The sequence below is a fragment of the Miscanthus floridulus genome, chromosome 9, assembly GCF_019320115.1.
Source record: "Miscanthus floridulus cultivar M001 chromosome 9, ASM1932011v1, whole genome shotgun sequence".
In the NCBI taxonomy this organism is placed as follows: Eukaryota; Viridiplantae; Streptophyta; class Magnoliopsida; order Poales; family Poaceae; genus Miscanthus; species Miscanthus floridulus.
In genome coordinates this window covers 101597643-101611576 of record NC_089588.1, presented here as the reverse complement: position 1 = coordinate 101611576, position 13934 = coordinate 101597643, and the positions used below count along the sequence as shown (strand labels likewise).

Here is a 13934-nt window from a genome sequence, read left to right as displayed (position 1 = left end):
CGCCGAGAGCATGGATGCAGTTATTGAAAGCAGAAACAAGTCTTGCAGAGACAATGCCATTGCTTTTCTCGTCAGCCGATCGGACGAGGTTGAAGTCACCAACCAACATCCAAGCACAAGAGATGTTAGGCAAGAGCTCCAGCAGAGCTGTGACAGAACCGTCTAATTTATACAAGATCAAGTACGGCTGTCCCCGCTAACATATTGACATGCACATACTTTTATTTATATAAACCCGGTAGTCCACCGAGTGTCATGAAGGACTTCGGTAAATCAACATCACAATCAAGATCGCGTGATTAAGCAAATACACATGACATACGCAGAGTTGCAGCGGAAATAATATTATAAATGGATTCACAAATAATAGTACAAGTTTGGGTTTCAAACCGATTAGTGAAAACAACATAGCTTTCAAATGATTACATTAATATAAGTTCCAAATACATTGCTAGCATAAGTGACATCCTCAAATAAAAGCATATAGATGAGAAGTAAATATAGAGTCACTAAGCCCACCGACGGTTAGCCATCATCTTCAGCAGGCCAAGAATTACCTGCAACATGGTGGGACAAACCCTGAGTACTCGAATGTACTCAGCTAGACTTACCCGTTATAAACCAGAAATAAAATGACTCCAAGGATCATGCAAGGCTTTATAGGTAGAGGTAACTTGACAACATTTTGCATAAAAGGCGATTAACTCAGTTATACAATTATAATTCTGTCATCAAGTTAATTATAACTATCCATCTCTAGATTAGCAACTATCATGTGCCAAACATGTGATATATCATTTTAATAGCATACAATAGTAACCATAGCCGGTGTAGTAACTCCATGTTTATCCGAACCATCATATTCCATAATGCAGTTACTACGATGTTGGTGCTAGCCAAGTTTCTCACTATCCGAGAAAGACGGTGATTCGAATCGATTTCAACCAGCTGGGAATTTATTCCTGACACAAACCCAGGTCTACCAGCTATGGTAGTCTTAGGTCACCTTTGGTACAACTCAGATACACATTTCACGGGTTCGTCCAGCGCTGCACAATCAGGGACAACCAGCTGCCAGGATGATCAGGACTACCCTACCCTTAGGCTCACGTCTAGCTCCCCGCACATCCTTACTACCATCCAGAGTGTGCACTTTTACAGAACGGGGCCCGCCCTAAGTTGAGCTACTTGGCTTTGCGGTCGGAACGAGTTATCCGGCCAGCTAAGTGATATGCATGCGTTCAATCTTGTCAGAAGGACCAACAACGGTATGGTCCTAAATCGACACAGACGAGGATAGATCAACACCCAAGACCTCCATGTCTTGTTGCTTCTCTATCGACATCCCGCCCGGTCTCCATTTACATTACCCCATGGTTCTTTTCCACGATAGCAAATATAGCCAATTGTGCTTTGGTATCCATCTATATCTCGCAGGTGACAGGAAATCACCCGACTTCTACCGGTCTAAGCATAGCTAAGCATATATTCGATCCTGGACCTACACAGGGTTAAAGGTATATTTCTGGACAAGAAATTTATATGCATCAAGTGGTTCCAATCAACTCTTATAACCTAATACATTAACTCAAGTGATATTTATAAAAACATAGGAGGCTTAGAATGCTCTGGGGCTTGCCTGGGATCCAACACTAGGTTAGTGTTTGTTAGATGACACTCGCTTGGCGAGCATCTCCCGTCCTAGCACTTGTCCAATCCTTCCATTTTCGGGGTAGGTCCACCATATATCGTCTTCGGATTCGGCTCCAACATCATGGTCACGTGGTTTATCTAGCGTACCTAGATGAAATGCAAGATGCAAGTGCATGAATATAAAGAATGGTAATATGAGATGCATCACATAATAGCATTCAAGACAAACATAAGATCATGCAAGACATAGACATCTAGAGTTATTTAACTAAACATCACATAACCTATTATAGAGGGATAGCAAGCATCTTAGGCATGACACACAAGTGAACTTAAGTTCAGATATTGCACACATGCATCGATCAAGAACTAACCAACATGTTTAGCCAAAACAAGAGCAAGCTATAGCAATCACCTAGCACATGTAGAGAAATCTGGACAGCAGCACCGTAGTCACTTGTTTTAACCATAACTGAAGATATAAGCATCCAACAAGGGTGACCCTAGACTTTATATAAAGCTAATGAAATTGTCTACAATATTGTTAAGGTCAATCATGCACAATTGAACATCTCTGTCCAAGCTTGGACAGATTATGCCATTCAACTTCGCAAACTTATAACTGGAGCTCTACAACGCCAAAAGGGGTGATCTTTAACAATTTGGAAAGATCATGAAAGGCACTACACTTCTTCTATCATCTCCAAGACATGATTCAAAGCATAGCTAAGTCAAACAATACAATCATTCAGATCTATACAGAGCTTGCAAAATCTGACCATGAACTTACAAAATCTATAGCTCCTAAATTATCAGGTCTATGGTCATGAAAATTTAACACAGGCTAGACTATGAAATTAGCTACAACTTTTGTATTCACTATCACCACAGAAAACCTCATTTACACCATGAAAATAATTGCACAAGCAAAACTGCACATGTAGCCCAACAGCAGTGATACATAAAACTGATAGGAACTTCAGAGAAGCATAACTGGAGTTCTAGACCTCCAACAATCATGAATCATAACTTATGAAGTTACCTACAACTTTCTTATTATCATCCTAAGATGATTTTATAGCTAACAAGGTCAATTAATCCAATGAATGCATCTCTGTCCAAAACATGGACAGAATCTGATATACCACTTTAAACAACTATAACTAGAGTTCTACATGTCCAATAAATATGGTACTAGACTTTTTAAAAAGCTTAGAAAATTCTAAACAACTTTGTTATAAATACCTAAAGCTAACTCTACTATTAAAAAGGCCCCACAGTACCAACAAGGCAATCCTGTCTGGGTTTGGACAGAAACAGCCACAGAAATGTAAGCAACCATAACTAAAAATTTATTTAACAAAAAATTATGCTCCTTAGCTTTTTTGAAATCTTAAGAAAATTACTACAATTCATGTATTGTCATCAAGACATGATTCATAACTTAACTGAGCCAATTAATTCAAACATGCAGACCTATTCAGGATAGGAGCAAAGCAACATAGGGTATTTGTTATTTTTATAACTCTTAAACTATCAAGCCTAAAATCCTAAAGTTTTTACCAGACATCAACCATCACCCTAGTAGCACTTCATAAAAATTTCACATTTATTTAAGCACAAAAATTGCAGTTATGAAAAAGACAAAATACAACTAGTATTAAAAACCTAACTGCATAAATTTATTTTTACAGCAAAATATTTAAACTAAAAAATGCCATATTATAGATCTACGGCATAGATAATTTCATGAGGATTCCAAAAAGTTCTCATTTACTATTTTACGATTTTACTACTAATTACTATGAATTTTCAAAGTTGATCATTCAAATCTGTGAAAACCAAAGAAAAGGGATGTAAATCTTGCACCGGGGTCCCTACAGAAAACACAAATTAAATGCTAGCAAACCGGTCCTTCTCAGTACTATTCAAAAGAGTCACGGGTTCTTCACTTAAACCCCCTCCCTTTTCTCGAACTGCTGCGCGTGGTCCCTCCTCTCGGTTCACAGAAGGGGAGATGGCCCGCTCGTGGTTTACGACCGGCAGAGGCTCGTCGGCGGTGGTGGAGTGGCGGGGAAGGACCAGGGGGCCCGTGCGCACACGCTAGGCTTCCCACATCGGCCTGAGGCGGCCTGTGGCGGCGCGGCCACTGCAGCGAGCGGCTCCGACGGCAGCGGCTCCGACGGCGTGGAGCGACAGCGGCCAACGGCGCCGGTCTGGGAGGTCCAGAGGTGCGACGTGAGCTGTGCAAGGATGTGTCACAGTCAGTGGGGAGCGGTGGAGCGCAGAGGCGAGGGGGCACGACGATGCCGCGAGCTCGGCGGCGGCGCTCCTGGTGGCCGAGCTCTGGCGCGTGCGCGCACAACACTGAGAGTGAGCGAGAGCGTAGAGGGAGGGCCAAGGGAGTGAGGGCGAGTCACTCTGGTGCTCCACTACGTCGAGTGAGGCGCGGGGCACACGGCAAAGAGCAGGGGCGCATGGCGGCCATGTCCACAACACGCGTCATTCATTGAAGCGAAATTCCGAACAGGTGGCGGCCGACGGTGAAGGTGAGGTGGGGAGCCGATTTGGGCCGTCTCGGGTGCAAATTGGACATTGGGCCTAAAACAAAGTTTGAAGCCTACGAACTGCTCTTCATTTTTCATTTAGAGAGCATGGTCATTAGAGATCTAGATCAGCGAGTAATTAGGCTCCAAAGTGATAGTGTCAGCGCGTTGACAGCGATGAACAAAAGTCCAAATTGATGGTCTAAACGAAGTCACACGAGTGCCATCTTTTTACATGCTCTTCTCCATCATGTACACTCCAACTTTTATTTTGGGGTCAAGTGAAGTTGCTTAACGAAAACACGACAACGCGACATGCCAACGCCGATGACATGAATTCCTGGCTTAGAATATTTCTAAGTCTGAAAACATCCGCTGATTCAATCTTCGAGCCTTTGTTTGACCTATTTCCAAGCTGATCTGGCTCTTGGTCCAAAAACAAAGTTTTCTCTACTCCACTCAATCTTTAACTTTGATTTCAGGTGCAACTCCATGCAAGCACCGTAAGCCACAATGCAAACAAAGTCAAAGTAGCATGACGGTAAAGCTTAAATTAGAGTTCTTGACCGTTTGAGGCATTTTTTTGACCTTTGCTCAACACGAACCCTTCATGTCTTTTGTTATAGATTTCAATTAGAGTCATTTGAGCAAGGTAGAAGGGTTTGATTGACGATCTATAATTCCATTAACTTAATAAAGCAATTCAAGAAAGATTATAACTTATCATTTCATGTGACTTTTTGATTTCAAACTTCACGAAACTTTTCCAATCATCCATGTGGGTGGAAATTGATGTGAGGCACATGAAAGAAGCACCTTCAACATTACGTAGGTATATATCTGAAAAGGGCCAATATGCCAGCAAATGTGTGTTGCTGAAGTTTAAGTTGGAGCTCGCTCTTCACTACAAGACATGTGTGGTTTTTTGACATTCAATTTATGTCAAAACATATGGAATTATTGTCACAACTTAAGATTTATGACTTTAAGTTGACAAAAATTCAAACGTAAAAAAAACCAGCATCACAAATTGATCATATGACGTTTGTATATTAATTGTCACAAGCTTATGATATTGCTTTATTGTCACAAAATTCTAGGCCTTGCCACATGGCAGCTGACATGGCAGAAAAAAAACATCACAAAATTAGATTTGGCCTGCTAAAGCCCACGTAGCTCATGGACCACAAATATTTTTTGGGCCGTTGGTGGCTGGCCCATTATTCATTTTCATTTTTTATATTTTTTAGGATTGCAGCCTATACAATTTTCTGCCCACACAATTGAATAAATAGATTGCTGAAGCAGTAAGCAGCAGCTAGTTACCATAATCTTATATGCAGTCCAAACAGAATGTTTTCTTCAATCCCAACAGAATTTCATACTATCGACCAACAGTCTAAGCCTAGGGTTTGCTGTTTTATTTTCAGAAAGGAAAATGATACAGTCGACCAACAGAGAGCCAGTGTTTGCTGCTTTATTTTCACTGCAAAAATACTGCCCTCTTCTATATCTAATCTAATCATTAAAAACACTTTCCAATACCTGCAGGCCCGGATAATAGATAGTAAAGCAGTCTAATCGAGGAACATGACAATGAAATTTGGATTTCACAAATTAAATCTCCATCGAGTAAAATTACTGTCATCATGTCGATCTGCTGAGACAACAATACTCTATTATATATATGCATCCACGACAAGCAAGAAATAGGTGGAGAAACCTGTACTGGAACAACAGAAGAATTATAAATCACACTTAGCACCAATTTCAGCAAAGGAAAAAGGCATGAGGTTGAAAGTTATGACTGCTCGTACCTGAACAACACGAACGGATGTCAGTCAGTTGCTGAAGAGCTTGCCATCGACAACGGAGGCACTTGCCTAGGACGCTTGAGCACTGTCCGGTTCGCGCACGCGCAGAGAGTCGCCGGAGGCCTTGTGGCCCTTGTCCACGCTGGATCTCGGTACCTACAAGGTGGACCGTGCGAGGGGATAGAGAGAGAGGCTAAGGGACAGAGAAGATTCGCTGGCTCACTCCGGGAGATAGAGCCCCGCCAGATCCACCTACATGACGCCGGAGGACGAGATCTCGCCAAGGGAAGAGGCTAGCACGCGTGCAGCCACCAGACGAGACCAGGCCGCGCACAGCAACCGGACGAGAGTCCAGGCCGCGCGCCGCCACCGGACGAGAATCCAGGCCGTGAGCGGCCGCCGAAGGAGTACCTGAGTCAACTCTGACGGAGATCCTGGGCCGCGTGCAGCCGCTGTAGTGACCAGGCCACACTCGCCGACAGATTGGACTAGGAGGGGCGGTGGCCAGTCGTGTTGGCTGCGAAGGTGGGACTTGGGAGAGAAGAATGAGGAGGCGCAAAGGGAGGGAAGAGAACTGGCGGCCGGTGCGGTGGAAAGAATGACGGAGGCTGAGGTTAGGGTTTTCGGGAGCTCATTGATACGTTGAATGGCATTGGGCTGGACTGACTCAACGCCAAACATGTTGGGCCTATAAAATTTTGGACTAAGTACCTAATTGATCCCAAGACAAAAACTTTCAGACCTTACTGTTTTTATTTTTCTTTTTAATTTTCATAGCAAATAAAATGTTACAATGTATTTGACTTACCCGTATACACATGTGTGCCCCCATACAATGTTTACCTGAACTTTAATATTTAAGTGTTGTTTTCTAACCAAAATCATAAGGTCATGCAAGTTTGTAGATTTTTCTAACCAAGTTTAGATATTATTACATTTATTATATAGTAATTCAACGAATAATTATAATAATAACTAAATTTGGTCAGATAATTATGCAAACTGACACAAAAACATATTTTGAGTCCATAAGCACTCTATAACAATTTCAGGCAATTTTGATCAAGTGAGACTATACATCCTTCACAGCTAGAAGGATCTCTCACTTAGTCATATAACTATGTGTGAGATATATTTATTTGTGAACAATGTACAATACTGTTTTGTTAAAATTATTTGAAATTTTTGTGGGATGATTGTACACAAAAATCATATTGTTATGCAAGTTTGTAGATTTTCCTAGCCAAGTTTAGATATTACTAGCAGATGTGCCATGCGTTGCAACGGGGTGTACCTATTATTACACGGTCATTTGGACGACTTTAGTTTGGAGGTTTATTAATAATCGCATCATGGGTTAGGATTCATCTTGGAATTGGATTTCCTATTGTCTCCTCGACGTACATTAGCTACTCTAACTTACATGAGCACGAGAGATTTAAAGATTTATTATCTAACTATCACATTATTGTTCATATTCATTTTTGGATTATATACTTCGCACTGCACATGGCTAGTTAGACGTGCTACTCTAACTCATATAAACATATAAGAGAGTGACGAACCAATATAAAATAATCTATGCTTTTTAAATAATATAAATATATAAACGTAGATATTTATTTATTTTTGGATAGATCGAAACATGGTCAAGTGATTTAAATGGATTGTAGTCAATGGACATGCCATAAATCTAATTTAACCCATATATAACTTTGACGTCGTTGAGGATCAAGGTGCATGCGGATGTACACAAGTCGACTTGTCCGTGTTGTCTAGGACAACCAGACAAACTCGCGTCGGTTGTAGGATTAGAGTGAAATCGAGTAGTTTTCATGTGCATGTTTTTTTCCGAAAGCAACTAAACTGGTTGAAACGGATGTGAAAAGGGTCGCTAATTAATAAATTATTATAAACTGGTTTTACATAAAAAAAAAACTGGTTGAAACGGACGTGGAACATGAAAATGGGCATCTCATAGTACTTAAGATATAAAATCTGGAGTAAATTGCATAGTAGGTCCTTAAACTTTTTATAGATTCTCATTTGGGTTCTGAAACTAAAAATGTTATAATCTGGATCCTCGATCTATTTGTTCCATGCACTAACGGTCCATAACACGCCACGCGTGCGCTAGGAGCTGACATGGACATGCCACCGTGGAGCCTAAGGGGAAGGGCCTCGCGGTGCTGCTCGGGGACCTTCTCTGCCGCGGCATCTTCAACGTCGACGGCCTCGAGCTTGGCAGCTCTGGTCCTACGCATTCGGGGTCGTCGTGCAGGAGGTGGATTTCTGCCTCCTGCCGGTCCTCACGGCCGCCGCTGACGCCGGCGTGGTCGTCGACCTGCACGGCGTGTTCCGCCGCTTTGCGGCTCAGCGCCATGCGTTGCACAGCCGCGGTGCCGCTGCTGTGGAGGCCAAGCGCCTGCTCAACGTCGGGTCCGAGAGGGATTTCAGGGAGGCCATCAAGCTCGTCGACGAGCATGCGGCCGCCATATGACTCGCTCACGTTCAGCGCGACGCGGACGTGCGCGCAGGCGGAGCAGCTGAACGTGTCCGCGTCGGGGCAGTCGGGCCTGGTGGCCATGCAGACCATGTACCGTGAGAACCACAGCAATGGCTGGGACTCGTACGCCTAGGCCTGGGTCGCCGACGCCAACAAGGTCGAGGTCGCGCGTGGTGGACGACCACTTGCTGCTGCCGGGGTGGATGGTGGAGTCGCTCAAGGCCATCAAGTACATTGACGGCGACATCGTGGGGCCGGCGCGCCGTGGAGCTGCTGGCCGGGAGGGAGCGAGACCGCCATCGCGCAGGTGATCTGCACCGTGCCGGGGCAGCCGTACGTGCTGTCCTTCACCGTGTGCGACGCCAGCAACGGCGTAGTCCCAAACCTTCTAGAAGCCTTGGCCATGCATGTACATACGGCCGGTTACTGGCTTAAAGGGAAAGAAGCTAGCAACAAGTCTATGGGCTTGTACACGATACAGGGCCATGCATGTCAGCGTGTTCACGACATGCTAAATGGAAGAAGCTAGCAATTGCAGCACATATTCATGCACATGTATACGACCGCCATTCAACGCGTAGACGGCAGGCAGGAGGGAGAGGAAGCCAACGTATACCTAATCGCCACTAATACAGAGACGGGCTTTACTCCCGGTGGGGAACCCTCGGTGGGTAACACCAACCGGGACTAAAGGTCCTTCCAGCTTTAAAAAAAACAATGCCTCCCACCGCTGTCCTGTGAGATTCGAACCCAAGACCTCATGCATTGCCTCGCGTGTAGCTTACCACCCCACCTACACAACACATCTAACAATGGATGGGATGCTTCCCTTTTGAACTAACCCATCGGGGGACCTTTAGTCCCGGTTGGTGTTACCAACTGGGACTAAAGGGTCGGGACTAAAGGACCCTTTAGTCCCGGTTGTTAACACCAACCGGGACTAAAGGTTGGATGACTTTTAGTCCCGGTTGGTGGCTCCAACCGGGAGACCAACCGGGACTAAAGGGTCCTTTCACTAGTAGAGGATAGACCTTTCATCCGAGGCTAAAATAGGCTCTAGTCCCGGTATTTTTTGCGCCCGGGACTAGAGAGACCTTTAGTCCCGGTTAGTGTCTCCAACCGGGACTAAAGGTCCCTGCCCAACGGCTACTGCGCTCGGCACAGTGGCAGGGGACCTTTAGTCCCGGTTGGAGACACCAATCGGGACTAAAGGTGGACCTTTACTCCCGGTTGGAGCCACCAACCGGGACTAAAAGTTCTCAACCTTTAGTCCCGGTTGGTAACACCAACCGGGACTAAAGGTAGACCCTTTAGTCCTGGTTGGTAACACCAACCCGGACTAAAGGACCCTTTAGTCCCGGTTGGTAACACGAACCGGGACTAAAGGTCCCCCGATGGGTTAGTTCAAAAGGGAAGCATCCCATCCATTGTCAGATGTGTTGTGTAGGTGGGGTGGTAAGCTACGCGCGAGGCAATGCATGAGGTCTTGTGTTCGAATCTCACGGGACGCAGCGGTGGGAGGCATTATTTTTTTTTAAAGCTGGGAGGACCTTTAGTCCCGGTTGGTGTTACCCACCGGGACTAAAGGTCCCCCTTTAGTCCCGGTTCCTGACCCGGGACTAAAGGACCCCCCTTTAGTCCCGGATGCTTACTCCCGGGTGGGAAACCGGGACTAAAGGGGGTTCCCCACCGGGAGTAAAGCCCGTCTCTGTATTAGTGTTTAGTCCGAGTTGGTGTTACCAACCGGGACTAAAGGTTGGAGGACTTTTAGTCCCGGTTGGTGGCTCCAACCGGGAGTAAAGGTCCACCTTTAGTCTCGGTTGGTGTCTCCAATCGGGACTAAAGGTCCCCTGCCACTGTGCCGAGCGCAGTAGCTGTTGGGCAGGGACTTTTAGTCCCGGTTGGATACAACAACCGGGACTAAAGGTCTCTCTAGTCCCGGGCGCAAAAAATGCCGGGACTAGAGCCCATTTTGGCCTCGGATGAAAGGTCTGTTCTCTACTAGTGCGCGACGCCCAGTTTTGTCGAAGCCGGAGGAGCCGCACGCCACCGGAGAGTCGCGCGAAGCCGGAGGAGGATCAACCAGGTGCCGGACGTGGTGCTGTACGCGCGCAATGACCAGAGGCGGCCGAACCTGCAATGTGGCTCCTAGGCACACAAGTGAAGATCCGACCGAAGCCGACGTGTGCACGCATCGTGCATGCACCTGTGCCTAGCACGCATGCGTGTGTGCGTTTGAAGATCCATGCAAGGAAGATCCACGGTGGCAATGTACACATCAGCTCCTAGAGCACACGTGGCATGTTTTGGACTGTTAGTGCACGGGACAGATAGATCGAGGACCCAGATGGTAACATTTTAAGTTCAAGGACCCAGACGGGAATCCACAAAAAGTTTAAGGACCTACGGTGCAATTTACTCTAAAATCTGCACTATCCAATATGACACCAACATTCTTTTAGCTCAGTGGTGAAGCTGTGTGTTCCAACCCATGTGGTCGCACGTTTAAACCCCCAATGCCACACTTTTTGATAACTTTTTTTGTCTTCTGAACGGGCCTGAGGGAGGGAGTGAGGCAAACTGGGAGGCTAGCTGGGCCGCTTTGGCGAGAAGAGCCAGGAGGGGGATGAGCTGGGCTTGTGGAGTTGCTAAAAAACGTTGGGCTGGAGGAAGGGACGAGCCTGGGCCAGAGGTGGTCGACAGGCCGGAAGGGAAGGGCGTTGGGCTGGCCACTCAGGGGCCGAGCTGGGCTTGCAAAAAGAAGAGAGGAGGGTGGTTTAGGCCCAAGAGAAAGATAGGAGGTCTTCTAATTTCTGCGCAAGAGAAAAAATTAGGCTCAGGAGAGGCATTTTTAATTCCATTTTGGCTTAATTTTTTTCTTCTTTTTTTATATAAAAACAAAACCACATGTTTCAGTTTTATTCGTATGTGTGTATGGCCGCAGTCAGTTTTTGGCGCCTGTGCTCCAGAGCCTAAGTCAATTCGCTTCTATACAAACTATAATATAGAATGAACTGCAAAAGATAATTGAAACTTCTTTGTAGCCCAAAGGTAAGACTCTTGCTTTTATTTTGTCTGATCCTAGGTTTGAGCACCCTTGCTCATAAAATTTTGAAATGTATTTTATTTTTTCTCCAAGATAATATGTGTCATTTTGCTTATTTTTTTTCTATTGTAGTGATTAGACGTATATAAAATAAAGTGCCACATTTAATTACGTCGGCCGTGAGATATAGACAACAGTGGACTAAAATATGTTGAAAAAACAATTAAAAATAAAAAAAGAATATGTACCTACCTAATCACATGGCTGTGAAACATGCCAACATGGACAACAATGTTTAAAAAAAGAGTTAAATGCATCAGAGATCCATTAACTTGTGAGGAAGTTTCAGTTGGGTCCATCAACTTCCAAAGTGGCTTTTTGGGTCCATAAACTTTTAAAATGGTTCACTGCAGTCCATACCTATTTATTTAACATTAAATTCAAAACACATTTGTAAAAAAACCCTTCTCACGCGCATGCAGGTGCATGCATGGCCGGGTTTAGTGCTTTACTGTAGCGTCCGCGGCCTCGGCAAGTCCGACAGGGACGGCTTCTACGCTGCCGCGCTCTGGATGCACGCGCGGCACCCACTCACCCTCGCCAACTTCGCCAGGTTCGGTTGCCTCAAGGACCTCCCCGAGATCCTCTACCTCGTCGCTCCGCTCGTCCTACGACCGCACGACCCTGCTCTGCGAGGCCATCGCCCGCCGCATGTTTCCGCGCGAGTCGAGACAGGATTACCTGAACCTCTCCGACAAGCACTACAGCTACCGCGTCCGCGATCGTCTCGGCCGTGAGGTGCTGGTGCCGCTGCGCAAGGCGCTCGAGCTCCCGGAGGTGTACATGAGCGCGGGTGAGCGCGGGCAAGTTGGACGATCTTCCGTACGAGCGCGTGGCATCTGTGGCGATGCAAAGGTACAAGGAGGCGTTCCAGAAGCGCGACAAGCCCCGCATGGTAGGCTTCTTCGACGAGGTGCGCACGGCCCACGCGAGGATGGCTGCGGGTGCGGTGCTGCCTCATGAGCTGATCGCCGCGGCTCTCAAGGGGGAGCAGGACGATGCCGCGGAGCTCCAGTGGCGCAGCATGGTGTACGCCCTATCCGCGGAGGGTCGGCTGGACAACTGCATCACGGTGTTCGGGCTCATGACCGGTACTGCCGCCACGGACCCTGCGGTCTCGGCAGCCGTCGCGCTGGGGCTCCTGATCTCGGAGCTGAGCCAGGAGCCGTGGAAGGGGAGGGTGATCACCTTCGACGAGACGCACCATCTGCACAAACTGCACGGCGCCAACCTCAAGGAGAAGTTGCAGCGACATGATGGTGAAGAGGGTGTTCGTGCTGAGCGACATGGACTTCGACGGGTGGGCCAGGCCCGCGGCGCGCGTGGGATACGGAGTACCAGGGCATCAGCAGCCTGTTCATGGACGCTGGGTTCAAGACGTCGGAGGTGGTCGTCGAAAGCTTCCATGCCGGTGGTGGCGGCACAGAAGGGCCCATGCGCTGGAGCAGCGTGACGCCGCCCTCGACGCCGGTGAGCCCTTCCTGTCCGGCCGAGCGCGCGAGGCCACGCAGCAGCAAGCTTCTGAACAGTCGGCCACGTTCAAAATTTCTGAAATGAATGAACTGATCAATACCACCTCAAATATACAAGCTGAAACTCAATCTTCGGCTCCCTCAAACTCTCAAACCAGCCCGATCCAGCGAAAGGTGTAGTAACAAAAATTGTAGAGCTAGAAGCGATCTACAAGTTTGTTTACATGACTTTGAGATTATTCGGTTCAGTTTGCAAACCCGACATGGACTTTGAGATTACCTCGGGTTCGCGCTGGACCTGGTGAGGAACCCGGCGTGGCTGACGTCCGACACGATGTACGACATGAGCTTCAGCACGTCGACGGCCTCGGCGGTCTTCCTGGACGAGATGAGGCCGAGGGAGTTCACGTCCTGGTTGTGCTGCTCCGCGCTCTGGACGTGGTTGGTCACGGGGTTGGCCAGGAACTGGACCTCGATCTGAGGGCCCAGCCACTGCGGCGACGTGCGGAGCGCGTACCTGTCCTGCTTCGGCTTCATCAGGGGGTCCAGCTCGCCGAGCTTCTTGGCGAGCATCATGTAGGAGCTGCCGTCCAGGATGTGCTCCATGATGCCCGCGGACTCGATCTGCCCCGGGTGGTGCTTCAGCTTGTGGGTCAGGTGCTCAGCTTGTGCTTCAGCTTGTGGGCCAGCCCAGAGCCGACGGCCGTGCCGTTCACCATGGCGAGCCCTTCCTTGGGCTGCAGCTCGAAGAAGCCGTGCTGGATGCCGGCGATCTTGAACGCCTCCGCGGCGTCCACCTTCCTGCCGTCGGGTGCCACCGCCGTGGAGTTGGCCCGG

At 47.3% G+C, this 13934-nt stretch overlaps 1 pseudogene; it reads left to right on the top strand.

Annotated features, from left to right (window-relative positions):
* Positions 1 to 12041: 12041 nt before the first annotated feature.
* LOC136480422 (uncharacterized) lies at positions 12042 to 13078 on the top strand (annotated as a pseudogene).
* Positions 13079 to 13934: the final 856 nt, after the last annotated feature.